At 40.0% G+C, this 15,383-nt stretch overlaps 1 protein-coding gene across 6 annotated transcripts in view; it reads left to right on the top strand.

Annotated features, from left to right (window-relative positions):
• Positions 1-345: 345 nt before the first annotated feature.
• MEF2A (myocyte enhancer factor 2A) overlaps positions 346-15,383 on the top strand; it is a 179,935-nt gene continuing 164,897 nt past the window's right edge. For 3 of the 6 annotated variants that reach the window (XM_027521839.1, XM_027521838.1, XM_027521845.1), the window contains exon 1: positions 347-495. The gene's annotated coding sequence lies outside the window, so the exon portion shown is untranslated. Of the gene's footprint in view, positions 496-15,383 lie in introns of all 6 variants that reach the window. The other 3 variants (XM_027521842.1, XM_027521841.1, XM_027521843.1) reach the window with 2 other exon arrangements.

Below are 15,383 nucleotides of genomic sequence, written 5' to 3'. Positions count from 1 at the left end.
CGGCGCGCAGCCCCGGCGCCAAACCGCCGTCATCTCCTTCCTGTGCTGGGTGATTCGTCTCCTCACCCACCCGAAAAAACATAGTCCGCCCCGCGCGCCTTTGTGGGGCAGTGCTCGTCCTCACACGGTGTGGTTCTCCCGGCCCGTAACCTTTGTCTTTCCCACTCCAAGTGCTCTGGGCCCCACCAAGAAGATAACTCAGCCCTGAGAGGGAACCTGAAGGGAGACGCTAGAGAGGGAGCAAGGGGAAAGCAGGGAGAGGCGAGCCTGGCGGAGGAACACAGAGGGCCGTGGGGGCAGTGCGCACGCGCGCCTACGGAACGAGTTCCGGTCTGGCCGGGGCCTGTCTCCTAAAAATAGCCCCGGTGTGGGGATCCGTGCGCGGATGTCCCGGCGAGTCCGGGGCTGAAGGAGGCGGCTCCGGGCGGCGCGGAGCGCGGGTGGCGGGCCCTGGCTGCGGCGTGTACGCGCCCGCCCGCATTCGCCGGAGACCGGGTGAGGGCCGCGGGCGACAGGGCTCGGTCGGTGGGGTCGGTGGGGCCCGAGGGGCTGCGTCTCGGCGAGAGGACTGGGTGAGGGCTGGGGGGCGCCGGGGAGGGGGGCGGCGCCGCTCGGGAGGGGCGGCCGCGGGGCCCCCGGGACGGCGGCGCGGCGCCGCGTCCCGCTGGCAGAGGCCGGGGCGGAGGCGCGCTGCGGCGGGCCGGGTGGGGTGCGGGGAGGCGGCAGCAGTGGTCGCGTCGGGGTCGGCGCCTCCTGTGGAGGTGGGGGCGGGGTGCCCCGAGGGCGGGCCCGCGGGCTGAGGGGCGTCGCGGGCCGGCTGAGGGAGGCGCGGCGGCGCGGGCTGGGCGCTCGGAGTCTCCCGGGGCGCACGTCGCGTCTGGGGCTGGGGGGCGGTGGCGGACGTCGCCTCCTTGAAAGTTGAGGGAGTTCCCTGGGGGTCCGGAGGCTCTCTGTGAGGAAACGCCCCAGGGCCCTTTTCTTAATCTTGCCGTGCGAGGCAGGGGTCTTCTCGAAGCGACTGACCCCTGCTGCAGGGGGCGTTTTGCGCTCTTGTTGGAAGAAGTTCCCTCACTTCTGTTTTGGAAGAAGGTTGGTCTAACGGAGCGGAACTCTCTGTGTGTGTTGGGGTGTGTGTGTGTGTGTGTGTGTGTTTGTCACTGGCCGGTTCGGTACTTGGGGCCAGAAGGTGGCCTGGGCTGGGGACACCTGCGGGTGCGGACTCCCGACGGTGCAGGGAGACGTCGCGGGGGACAAGGGTCAGCATAGGGAACCGCTCGCTGCCCCCCGGACGTCCATCCAAAGTAGATCCCGGCTCGCAGGGAAGGTTTTCTGTGATGGAAACTTTGTCCTTCAGTTCGATTGTCTGTCTTTGATCCATGAGGATCCCTTAGTAGGTGAGATAGTGTAAACAAGTTTGGAAATGTGAGCGTTTCTGAATCAGAAAAAACAAGTTGTTGTGTTCTTTCCCCCCCGCCCCCCTAAAGTGTCACTGTAAAAATGTCCTCAGACCTGATGACTGATTCCTGAGATAAGTAGCGCGCATCCTGTCAGGATCCGATAGGGATCCATGTGTGGATTGAAGAGTCATAGCACAGTGTTAACCTGCATTTTAGTTTACAGTGAGATTGTGATTCTAATAAGTGTGCTTTTAAAAAGGCCTGCTGTGGTGTGTTAAGAGTTACGTGTATTTTTAAGAAAAATCTTGTCCGAAAATTGTCAAGTTTTAGTGCAGTATGTTTTCCATGTGTATTTTTTTTTTTTAGTAAGTGGAGAGAAGGTTCTCTAAAGCTGTAATTAGGTGTACATTACACAAGAGCACTTTTCCTTTAAGAATCCAGCTGTGTTGTTTTGGCAACTGCCAAGTACTCCAGTTGTCAGTTTTAAAATCTGTGTTACCTTGGCAGTACTTGTACAGTCTGTGGCAAAGGTAAACAAAATAGCTTAAAGATTTTTTTCCTGCAAACACAGAAATGGCATTTATTTTAGTATGAATTTAAGAAATGATAAAATAACTTGTTTATTATGACTTTTGTATGTGCATTTTTTGGTTTGGTTTATTTTTGAAGTTATAAATCTTTACTCATGTCTTTTCTTGTGAATGGCAGCTTTTGTTTTAGGAAAAAAGTCAAAAGTGTCTTCACTAAAGTGGATGACAAATTTAGTTAGACTTTATATCAAACAATGAACACATGTTATGTGTCTAGTTCTGTATGATGATGCACTAACTGATTCTGAAATCATTTTTAATTCTCAGTGAGCAGTGTAGTAAAGTGTAAAAAGTTGTGGTAATGGTGTTGCAGTGAAAATACCGAAGAATTAAAACTAGTGATTTAAGTACTTTGTAGACACAGTCTTTAATAAATCTGTTGAAAGAGTGCTTCCAATGAAAGTTTATTTACTAAAGCCATTGTGAGGTGGTAGTGATCTCTCTAAACACAATTATTTCATTTAATTCACCCTGTTGTTATATATATATAACTATGGTTTTATTCATCTTGGAGAAAAGATGATAAAATTATGTTTAACTCCTTAAATTACTTCCCATTAAGTTTTTTTTTTTCTCCCCACTAATTGTTTAGAGTAATGAGTGATTGAGTGGTGGAGGGTGTTCAGTAGAAGGAAAGTAGCTTTTTGGGGTTTAGAGGTAATAATTGTAATATCACTGTTAAATTAAAGCTTGAGAATGATCTATATTGTTAAGAGTTTTTAATGCTTCCTTAATGGGAGTACTTGTGACAAAGACCTTTACTTTGGTAAATGGAACTGGAAATAATCTTTTCAAGATGAGTTATTTTGAATGGTGAGGCTTTATTTTTCAGGGCAGTTGCATTATTGCTTTGCATTTTACTTTTAGGATGCAGTGCAGTTTAATTTTATTAATATTCAAGCAGCAGTGTCATTGCTCATTGGTTATCAGGAGAGAAATATTGAAATGTATTCTGAGAGTAGTTAAGTAATTATGAAAATATTTATTAGAATATGATTTTGAAATATTTCAGTAAAGAGTTTTTTTAGTAGATGTGTTTTCTGATCTAGGAGAGAGAAACCATAAATTTGTTACTGGGAAATAGCATGCTTATCAGTCAGGTTTTGGAAAGCCATCTTTTTTCCTCTCCTTTTGCTGCTTTTATAAAGTCTAGCAAGAGGGATTTGTTGTAACATACAATGATGTTGGTCCTCGATTTTCTGTGGGCATTTTAAATTTTATATATTCTGTCTTGTAATCAGACCTTGCGTGTATCTTTTTGCTTTGAAAGTTATACACTTGGAAGATATTAATATTACAAAGTCTAGCTGAAATTTTTCTTTTATTAGTGATGGAGCAATGAAAAATAATGTTTTGTGGATTGAACATGTTTAGCATTGCCTTTTTTTCTAGATTAGAAAGAAAATTTCAGAATATTCTTACTAAAGTGAGGAGTGGTCTTTCAATGTGTAGTAATAAGACAACTATAAATATGGAAAATAAAGTCTATATTCTAGTTGGATAACTTTCTGCAAAAAACACTTTAACACATTGCGCTGATTTGCAAGAAAGGAAGGCTGCTTGACTTTGTTGTCAGATCTTGGTTCTGATCCCAGCTCTACCACTGACAAAGATATGAGACATCTTCTGTAAAATGGGAAGGAATTATACCACCTGCCCCATAGAATTGTTAAATGAATAGGTCCTAGGGGTTGCTTGAGGCTTAATGTACAAAATGTGTACAAAATGTATATTGCCTTCATCTCCCTTCATCCCTTCCTTCCTATGAAGATTGTATAGGTGATCTGCCTCTTACATGTACCTTTGTGTTTGTTACCAAAAGGGAGTTCATATAATGCATGAATACAGGAGAATGCTCATATATTTGTTTGGGATAAAATATCCCAACATCTTAAATTCATTGTCATAATTATACATTAAATGTTTAGTTGGCTTATCTGCAATCATTGTTGGATTCTAACTTCCATGATCTCTCTGCATATTAAAAAAATCAAAGTCAAATGTGAGTAAATTTCCTAACTTTCAATGAAACATATCTCTTAGTGATATCTGTGAGAGTCATCTTTAAAATATGGTATTTAAAATTTGAAATTATAAAAAATATTTTTATAACATACCTGGTTTAGTCACTAAGTCACATCTGACTCTTGCATCCTATGGGCTATATGTAGCCCGCCAGGCTCCTCTGTCCGTGGGATTTTCCAGGCAAGAATACTGGAGTGGGTTGCCATTTGCTTCTCCAGGGGATCTTTCCTACCCAGGGATTGAACCTGGGTCTCCTGCGTTGCAGGAAGATTCATTACTGACTGAGCCACTAGGGAAGCCTGGTGTATATATATGTAAAAAATAGCTTTTCTCTAGTGGGGTAATTATAATTTTTTATTCTTCATTTTGTTTGGTGGAACTAAATTATTTTTGTATGCTTTATCTGTGTACTCTATGATAAATGGATGACTCCAGTTTATTATAATTGAGAGTGTAAGCCCATTTGTTGATAAGTCTCATGCATGGCACAGGATATGTGTTAACACATAATTAATAAATACTACATTATATAGATGTTTGTCGTTTGCTGATTTTAATAATTACTATTGGAATTGATACTTACTGAACTTAGTATTTTATTTAACATTGAATCATCTTGTTAATCACTCGAAATCATAAAAAAAATTAGCCGGTTTATGAGGTGGACTCTCAGATATTTGAACAATGGTGTAGGACAGCAGATAATTTACTACTTCATCAGTTTAATGATTGATGATGCTGAAAGCTAGAGGAATTGTTAACAAGGGTGCAAAAACATACTAGCTGATATGATTTCTAATAACTATCAACCAAGGCACATCTTTTTATGGTTGTCTTGAGTCAGTACTAATTTTATTTTTCTCCTTATACAAATACAGAAACTTTAATTTATGAACTTAAATTCAGCAATCAATAAAGTTACATTGTTACATGTTTTGAGAAATGTTTTGGTAGTGGGTGGTAAATTTATACTGCATGAGCTGGACCTTTTTCAGCAGCTCATTTTTGTTGCCAGCAGCATCGTTGTGGAGGTTGACTTGGATTACTTTGAGGTATGATTTGTCACCCTTGGAACAAAAGGATACTCTTCATGTAACCTAGTAAGATAACTAGCTTATTAAAACAAGGTCTTTTGCATTGACTAATACTGTGTTTACTTGTCTTATTTTTTATCCCCACCCCTACCAATTTATCTTTTACATAAAGACTAGAATTGTATTTCTTTTTTTTTTTTAGAATTATATTTCTAAAATTCAGATCTAAATGTTATACTTCTTTTAAGAAAAACTTCAAAGGCATATAAAATCAGTAAAGAGGTAGTAATGTAAGAGATAAGAGGTTGATCTCTAAAATCTGACTGCCTAAGTTTTAGAATACCCACTCTAGCACTTTTTGTTCTTTGGCAAGTTCTCAATCTTCTTGAAGCTCAGTGTATAAAACAGTGATTATAATATTATCTACTTTGCAGAGTTGTTGAGAGGATTGAATGAGATGTATATTATCAAGCTTATAGCACAGTGCTTGGAACCTAAAAATGTAGTTTTTTTTTTTTTCTTACTGTTACTATCATTACTACTACTGCTGTTGCCATTATTAATCATGGTTCACTTCGTAATATATTCTATCCTATCTTTTCAGGCTCATTGTCAGCAACAACCCTTCAGTTTCTATGACCCAGTTAAGGCCAGCTGTTTGCTCTTCCCTGAAAAGGCTATTATTTTCATGCTGATGTCTCCCACTTTTACTTTTCTGGCCCAGAATTTTCCTGATTTTGATACCCACTTGGAAATCTAGTTGGGATTTCAAACATAATGTTAGCTACATGACTAAAATGTAGCTATTTATTCCTCTCTCCCAAGCTTCTTTCTCCCTCTTATGTTCATACCCTGATGTCTCTGCTGGCCTTCCCCGTCTTAGTAAGTGGCAGTACTCAAGCCAGAAACCTAAGATAACATTTTGGATTCCTTTCTTTTCTCTCAGATCCAGTCCATCCACACATTCTGTTGTACCTTCAGAGTTTATATTGTGCTAATCCACTGCTCTTAGCCTTCATTGTGAAGTGAAAGTCACTCAGTTGTGTCCGACTCTTTGCAACCCCATGGACTATGCAGTCTGTGGAATTCTCCAGGCCAGAATACTGGAGTACATAGGTGTTCCCTTCTCCAGGGGATCTTCCCAACCCAGGAGTTGAACCCAGGTCTCCCACATTGCAGGTGAATTCTTTACCAGCTGAGCCACCAGGGAAGCCCTTCATTGCTGCCTCTTTATTTCACGGCATCATGATCTCTTACATGAATTACTGCAGTAGCCTCCTAACTGGACGTCTTGTTTCTTTTCCTATTCCTCATAAGTTCTTTATTCACACTGCAACCCTAGGGACCATTTTAAGAGCCTCAATCTTGTTATTTTTCCTTAAACTTCCCATTCTGATCTTTCTTATTCTCATCGTCTTTTCCTTCATTGGAGGCCAGCCACTTGCACCTCTCAGAGTTTTTTAAACTCTTTACTTCCATTTTAGGGTCTTGTGCACTTTTTGTACCACCTGCTTGAGATGCTTTTCATAAGGCTGACCTGGCCAAACTCTTTGGAACTTGGCCCAAATCTCACTTCTTCACTCAGACCATCCTGTTTAATGTTGCAGTCCAGTAGTTACTCTCTCCCACATTTTGTTTATTTCCGTTAAGAATACTTAGTATATTTGTAGGTATCTTCTTTGGTTATTGCGTAAGTATGGTGTTTATCTCTGTTATCTGAATGTAGTATTTCTGTAGCTTGTTCATGTTTTTGCCAGGGATTGGAATGCTCCATTGTTCATATACCTACTGAAATATTTATCCTTTAAGTTATACCCCAAATGTTATCTTGATACTGATTTTAATCTTTTTAGACAAATTTTACCTCCCTTTTTCTCAATGCAAACAATATTTGTAGAGTAAAATGCGTTATTGAACATTTCAGTTCAGTTCAGTTGCTCAGTCATGTCCAACTCTGCGCCCCACGGACTGCAGCATGCCAGGCCTCCCTGTCCATCGCCACTCCTGGAGTTTACTCAAACTCATATCCATTGAGTCGGTGATACCATCCAACCATCTCATCCTCTGTTGTCCCCTTCTCTTCCTGCCTTCAGTCTTTCCCAGCATCAGGGTCTTTTCCAGTGAGTCAGTTCTTCGCCTCAGGTGGCCAAAGTATTGGAGTTTCAGCGTCAGTCCTTCCAATGAATATTCAGGACTGATTTCCTTTAGGATGGACTGGTTGGATCTCCTTGCCATCCAAGGGACTCTCAAGAGTCTTCTCCAACATCACAGTTCAAAAGCATCAATTTTTCGGCGCTCAGCTTTCTTTATAGTCCAACTCTCACATCCATACGTGACTACTGGAAAAACCATAGCCTTGACTAGACAGACTTTTGTTGGCAAAGTAATGTCTCTGGTTTTTAATATGCTGTGTAGGTTCGTCATAACTTTTCTTCCAAGGAGTAAGTGTCTTTTAATTTAATTTCATAGCTGTGGTCACCATCTGCAGTGATTTTGGAGCTCAGAAAAATAAAGTCTGTCACTGTTTCCCCATCTATTTGCCATGAAATGATGGGACCAGATACCATGATCTTAGTTTTCTGAATGTTGAGTTTTAAGCCAACTTTTTCACTCTCCTCTTTCACTTTCATTGAACATTTAAAGTAATGTAGTTGACGTCACTCTCTTCTGCTAGGCTGAGTTCCTATGTCAGAGATACTGCCTTGGTCTTTTAGTATGTTCAGTACACACCTGTCTGTCTTGCCACATAGTGAATGCTCAGTAAATGTTGAATTGAGTGAAAGTTGTCTGAACAACTAAGATGACCAACCCAAACCAAGTTTTCCAAATGAGACTTTAAAAATGGTAAAAGTGCTTTCCAGATTATAAAATACTGGTTTGTGCATTTTTTGTACATATTGACATGCATTCTGGGTTAAGGTTAGAATCCCAGATTGTTGAGCATTTCCTGAGATTCCATCTTGTGAGAGTTTTTGTTCCCAGCATTAGGAACCTAACCACTGTTTGTAATGGTGAAGATCATTCTACATTCTAAATATCTGACTTACAAATGAGATTTTGAAATGTAACTTATTTGCATGTTGGGGACTACTTTGTCAAAATGTTTATTTTGGTGATGAAAACTTTTAATAGTGTTAAGGTGATGTGGATCATGAAGAAAAGGGAGAAAAGAATCTGGGAGTCAAAAGATTTTATTTTTCAGAAATGACTCAGTTTACCCAAAGTAATGTTTTGGTGTTGGCAGAAGGTTGTTGTTGTTTTAATGTTTTGTTTTGGGAAAACTTTAAATGTAAGTTATAAGACTAATACAGTGAGCTCATATACTTGTCACCTAGATTCATCAATTGTTAATATTTAGTATATTTGCCTATGGTTCTCTGTATTTGCAGAGTGATTTCAAAGTCTGGAAACTGGTATTATTTTATCTATAATTTGAAGCTCCTTCATTACATCTTATAGAGGATACCAAAGATTCAAGTGTATTCAGTTAAAGTCAGAGGCGTATCTTTTGAGGCAGAACATCACAGATGCATACAAGGGATAGAAATGCTGCATTAATGTACATTGCTGACAAGGAAACCTCATATTAAACATCCAGCATACCATGTATTACGATGTAATAGCAGAAATCCACTCTCTAGATCTTCTTTTTCCTATTCTACCCTCCTTTTCCTGTCATAATTATTGTTATTGTTGAGCCATTTGAGAGTAGGTCTCATACATCGTGATCCTTTACCCCTAAATGCTTCAGCAATATTGCCTAAGAACAAAGAGATGTTCTTACATAACCACAGTATGATGGATTCAAGAAATTTAATATTGATACAGTAGTTTATTATACAGTTCATGTTGGAGTCTCTTCAGTAGTGCCAGTAAGATTCTTTAATAGTTTTTTTTTTTTCAACTCCTTTTTTATTTTATTTTAGTTGTCATATATCCTTTAACCTGAGACAGTCCTTGAACCTTTTCCCCCATGAAATCGTTAGTTTTGAGGAGTACAGTCTTTTGTTTTGTAGGATGTCCATTACTTTGGGTTTGTTGTGTTGCTTCTTCGTTGGTAGATTCAGGTTCTGCGATTTTGGTAGGAATACCACATAAACTTTGATGCATCTTTACTTCAGTGCTTCACTATCAGGAGGCAATATCATGTCTGTCTGATCCCTTGTTGTTGATGTTTACTTGTATCACTGGTTAAGGTTTGCCTACCAATTTTTTCTCCATATAAAAGTTTTCATTTTCCTCCTTGTTATTATTGAATAATCTTTGGGGAGCCGCTTTGAGGCTGTGTTTTTGTTTTCCCTAAAATGTTCACATAATGGTTTTAACATTCATTAGTGATTTTTGCCTGAATCAGTTATTGTACAGTGGTTCCAAAGTGGCGTTTTTTTACTGTTTCTTCTACATATATTACTTGGCCTTCTAGTAAGTTGTAAATTAGAGCTTTTCCTTCTCATTTGTTTATTTAATATCAATATAAATTCAGAGATTCTTTTTTTTTTAATTAAGTAGATTATTCTCTCATTACTTGTCAGTATTCACTTTGATGTTCCAAATTAACTCAGATTTGGTCAGTGGGAGCTCCTTCAAGTTAACTCTTTGATTGTTTTGACACATTCCTATCATTTTTGGAGCACTTCATTCCTTTTGAGACAAAAGATATTCCAGGTTCATTGTCTGCTTTTTCTGCTGCTGTCCTAGAATCAGCCATTTCTTCAAGGAATCCTGGTTTCTTTCATTGGGTCAGAGTATTTAGAAATCAAGAACTGGACAGCAGGTAAGCTTGTTGACACTGGAATATCATTGTTTTGAGCCCTTTCAGCTGACCAAGTTAAGAAATTTTGAGTTTATGCAAATTGCTCAGGCAGTAGATTGTGATTTTTCTTTACATTCCTGAAACACCTTGCAACAGAATCACTTCTTTTGAAACTGTTAACCATTTAAGGGACTAATTTGTCCTGTAATTTTTCTGTTTAATTTTGTAACGGTTGGGTCTCATTTTCCAAAACTTATTTTAAACTTTGTGGAAATAGGAATTCTGTTTTGTATTTTTGTTTGTTCAGTGAATATGTTTCACAGTGCCTTGAGCATGATTGGTACCCATGTGTTGTTTATATTATAAATATAATAATGACTCAGTATTATTTTTATTAGTGTTATACCATAGTCAAATAATCTTGTGTTTTGTTAAAAGTTTTATGGAAACTTTTAAGTGAATTGATGATTCATTTGTTTTGTTTTTAATAATTCTGCTAACCTTGAAGTAAAAAGTTTTTCAGCTTTAAAATTTTAAAAACCTTATTCCTGAGACTAAAGTATGTAATTAAAAAACATCAAAGTGACTAATTCTGGCATTGCTGTTTTGTAGTGTTCTTTAGCCTTTTCTGGGCTTCACTTTAATCATAAAATGAGATGATATCTAGATCCTTTTTAACTCTAGGTTATATGCTTTATATCTAATTAACATTGACTTGTTTATGAAAGTAGAATTAAGTGCTGCAAAGTATAGTGGAAAGAATATTGTGTTCCTGAGTCAGAGGTCATTGGGTTCTAATTCTTTGTAAGCATTGTGTTACTTTGGTAATTTATTTCATAGTTTGGTTTTCATTATCTTATTCAGTCCACAGGGCTACGTGATGGAATAAGAATGAACACTTTGCTGTGTGCTTGATGTGTGGAGTGCTGCAGGAGCACATGGAAGGCACAGTTTACCCAGTTTCAGGGAGATCCAACCAGTCCATCCTAAAGGAAGTCAGCCCTGAATATTCACTGGAAGGACTGATGCTGAAGCTGAAGCTCCAGTACTTTGGCCACCTGATGCAAAGAGCTGACTCATTTGAAAAGACCCCGATGCTGGGAAAGATTGAGGGCAGGAGGAAAAGGGGACGACAGAGGATAAGATGGCTGGATGGCATCACAGACTGGATGGATATGAGTTTGAGCAAGCTCCAGGAGTTGGTGATGGCCAGGGAGGCCTGGGATGCTGCAGTCCATGGTGTCACAAAGCATTAGACATGACTGAGCAACTAAACTGAGGAAAATTTATCCCAGTGACTTCTTCAACTTAGGTTGAAGTCTAAAGGGTGAATAGGACTTAGCTTTGTGAAGAGAATGGGTAGAGTTTACCAGACCTGTAATAAAGACAAGAAATATGCTTAGGGAGCTTGGAGAAACTCAAAAGAGTACCTCTGGATGAATCAAGCAGTGCCAGAGAGATGACACTGGAGAGATAAGTAGGGACCAGATTTGAAGAGCCCTTTAAGCTATGTTAAGGAATTTGTGGGGCTTTCCTGGTAGCTCAGATGGTAAAGAGTCTGCCTACAATGCGGGAGACCTATGTTCGATCACTGGGTCGGAAAGATCCCCTGGAGAGGGAAATGGCAACCCACTCCAGTATTCTTGCCTGGAAAATCCCATGGACTGAGGAGCCTGGTAGTCTACAGTCCATGGGGTCGCAAAGAATCGGACACGACTAAGCGAATTTGTATTGTATTTTAGGGAAAATCTTAGCATCTTAAGCCTGGCAGGAAATTAAAAGGTAATATTGATTGTTCTGTGTCAGCTTCTTTGGAGAGAGTTAAAGTTGGTAGGTAAGGAGAGTAATTGAGGAGGATATTACAAAAAACTAGTTAAAAGGGCTAAGGTGGCCTGGACTATGGTAGTGGAATGAGGATTGAATAAATAGTTGGATTTGAGAAGATACATAGTAGGGGCTTGTGGAAGGTGAAAGAGTAAGAGTTTAGGGTGATGATTAGTTTTATGGCTTGGGCAGTTGACAGAATGAATGAGTTTACTGAAATAGGAAGCACAAGGGAGGATTAGGCTCTGGAGGAAGATGATGAATTTACTTGTGATAGAGTGCTTAGGTAGATTAAGAGGGTATAGTCAGAGAGTGGGATGAATAATTTACTCTTAGAAGTGGAACAGTTCCTGTTAATGACAGTGTCTAAGGAGTTGGCCATGGAATGGGTATTTGAAGAGAAGTGGAAATGAAGATATGTAATGGGCAGGGAAAGAGGAGGAATTGTCTATTTAAAAAGCCTAAGTATGTGCCCTAAGGCAGAGTAACTCTGTTTTGATTATCTCAAGATTCTCAGTGTTTGCCCTTGGAAAATAAAAGTGAAATCTTTCAGATACTATGTTCTCAATTGATGATGTTTATCAGTTATTGTGTCCAACTCTTTTTGACCCCATGGATTGCAGCACGCCAGGCTTTTCTGTCCTTCACCATCTCCCTGAGTTTGCTCAAACTCATGTCCATTGCGGAGACGGCAATGGCACCCCACTCCAGTCTCTTGCCTGGAAAATCCCATGGACAGAGGAGCCTGGTAGGCTGCAGTCCATGGGGTCGTGAAGAGTCGGACACGACTGAGCGACTTCACTTTCAATGCATTGGAGAAGGAAAGGCAACCCACTCCAGTGTTCTTGCCTGGAGAATCCCAGGGAAGGCGTAGCCTGGTGGGCTGCCATCAATGGGGTCGCAGAGTTGGACATTACAGAAGCGATTTAGCAGCAGCAGCAGCAGCATGTCCATTGAGTCAGTGATGCCATCCAGCCATCTCATCTTCTGTCTCCCTCTTCTTCTCCTGCCCTCAGTCTTTCCTAGCATCGGGGTCTTTCCCAGTGAGTCGACTCTTTGCATCAGGTGACCAAAGTATTGGAGCTTTCAGCTTCCTCATCAGTCCTTCCAATGAATATTCAGGGTTGATTTCTTTTAGAATTGACTGGTTTGGTCTCCTTGGTGTCCAAGGGACTCTCAAGAGCCTTCTCCAGCATCAGTTCTTTGGCACACAGCCTTCTTTATGGTTCAGCTCTCACATCCGTACATGGCTACTGCAAAGACCATAGCTTTGACTATATGAACTTCTGTTGGCAAAGTGATGTCTCTGCTTTTTAGTACACTGTCTAGGTTTGTCATAGCTTTTCTTCCAAGGAGCAAGCGTCTTTTAATTTTGGGGTTGCAGTTAAGATTTTCTTAAGTTAAACAATCAAAAAAAGAAAAAAGCCCACAACAAATAAACATATCTTTCTTAACAAAGCAGGAGGCTGTTTAATTGCTCCAGGCTCATCTTGTATTTTATCTTTCCCAGTCCTGGAATCACCTTCTTTTCTGAAGAGCCTTGGCTCCTTTTATTGGAGGATGGCATTTAGAAACCAAGATCTGGATAGCTAGGTGTGCTAATTGCCCCTGAGGTATCATTATTTCTATGCCTTCTCAGCAGAGCTAAGAAATATATGTATACTAACCCATACATTCACATCTACAGTTGGTTCCACTAAAATGTAGCATGTGTGTTCCTAAAAATCACTGTGCTGTGCAGAGTTGTGTAGTAAAGATCATGGGGTTTTTGGCATCAATGGATCTAGGAGAACGTACTCAAAAAGGCTTCCCCTCTGGCTCAGTGGTAAAGAATCTGCCTGCAGTGCAGGAGGTGTGGGTTCAATCCCTGGTTTGTGAAGGTCCCTTGAAGGAGGAAATGGCAACCTGCTCTAGTATTCTTGCCTGGAAAATCCCGTGGACAGAGGAGCCTGGCAGGCTACAGTCCTTGGGATTGCAAAGAGTCAGACATACTAAAGCAACTGAAGACACACACACAAGAACCTAATAAACCTATTTAATAACAGCCATGGTTTTAACTGTGGTTAAATACAGTTTTAATTGTATTAAATGGTTTAAGTAATCATAAAGAGTAAATATGCCTTTTTAGTATGGGAAAGACATGAAGTTTGCTAATGTAGATGAATTTTGGAAGGGTTGTGGCTTGTGAATTATTATGAAGTCGTAGATAGTTACCTGAAATCAGATGAAACATTAGATGTGGATGGATGTGGCTTGTAACAGATGCTGTTATATTATGGACTGTGGTAGATAATTTTCATTTGAGTCAATTCTCCCTTGGGTACCTTGCAAATTTATTCTTCATTTCTGTAATTTGTTTTCTAATTTTTTTAATTCAGTTACTTTTAACCTTCTTGTTTTTGTTTTTAGTTTTTCAATTGCTGTCTGAGTCAAAGTGGTTTTCATATCCTCAAATGCTTGTTTGAATATATTAACCCAATTATTAATATAATAATAGTTCTTAATTACTAGGGATACTATATTAATAGAAAATGTTTAATTCTGTTTGGAATACTGACTTAAAGATTTTTTTTCTGCTTTGAGGTTGTTTTTGGTAGGGTTTTTCCCTCACATGATATGTCAAATTCTGTTCCCTGATTTTCTGGATTGCACTTTTCTTTTGTTCATTTTTATGGTAGTGGGTTTTTTTTATGGTATTCCTAGTTTAATGGTGCCCTCTTCTGTCAGTATAGAATAGTCCTGTTACTTCAGTAGTTTTTATTTGTCTGTTTTAATGGTTGAAGAGATGGATTATGAGACTTACAATTCTATGATTCTTTTTGGTCTAGCAAGGCCTTAAAATTTCCCCTTTTTCTTTTTCCAAGGAACCATCCAGTTGCCAAAGGACACACTTCCTTTTTTTCTGTCTTCTCCTAGGGCATTGTGCTTCAAGGTTGTACCACTTTACATGGTGGATCGCACTTTGAATGATACCTATTCGTTTAAATCACCAGAAGTGTGAACTTCCTTGCCTATATTTCTGTGGTCTGGTCTGCCCATTTCTCCAGTATTTTCCCAGATTTAGAGTGGGTTTAATATTTTTGGTGATCTTTGCAAGTGACCCTAAGGCCTGTTTGCTGGCACCAAGCCTTGTGGTTTTGTGGGAGTGGAGTGACAGTCTTAGAGGTCAAGCATTGAAATTTGGTAGTTTTTCTGTTTCTAATCATGGTTGTTTTGTTGTTGTTTTTGGTCTTCAGGCTGGGCTGAAAGCTTGGCTTTGAGTAGAATTTCCTTTTCCTCATTTTTTTCACATGGTTTGTGTAGTGCTTAGTTGCTCAGTTGTGTCCAACTCTTTGCCACCCCGTGGTCTGCAGCCCACTAGGCTCCTCTGTCCATGGGTATTCTCCAGGCAAGAATACTGGAGTGGGTTGCCATGCCTTCCTCTAGGGGATCTTCCCAACCCAGGGATTGAACCCAGTCTCCCACATTGCAGGTGAATTCTTTACCATCTGAGCCACCAGAGAATAGGGGGAATATTTTTAGTTACTTAGATAATGCTTCCACCAGCATCCTCACTAAAGTGGCTACTTTTGGGGGAGGGAGAGCAGGAATCTATTACTTACGCTATTGGTGCTACCAAGCTCTTAGTTATGAAAAGAAATGAGTAAATCAACTTCCATTGCTGAGCTGGAGACTTTAGGAAGTAAAGACTTGTAGGAAAACTAAGCTAGTTTAAATATTCTTACTTCATTCTGCTGGCATACAAATGCAGGTTCTAGGT

This window comes from Bos indicus x Bos taurus, chromosome 21 (assembly GCF_003369695.1).
Source record: "Bos indicus x Bos taurus breed Angus x Brahman F1 hybrid chromosome 21, Bos_hybrid_MaternalHap_v2.0, whole genome shotgun sequence".
Lineage (NCBI taxonomy): Eukaryota > Metazoa > Chordata > Mammalia > Artiodactyla > Bovidae > Bos > Bos indicus x Bos taurus.
This window is presented reverse-complemented; position numbering and strand designations above follow the sequence as displayed.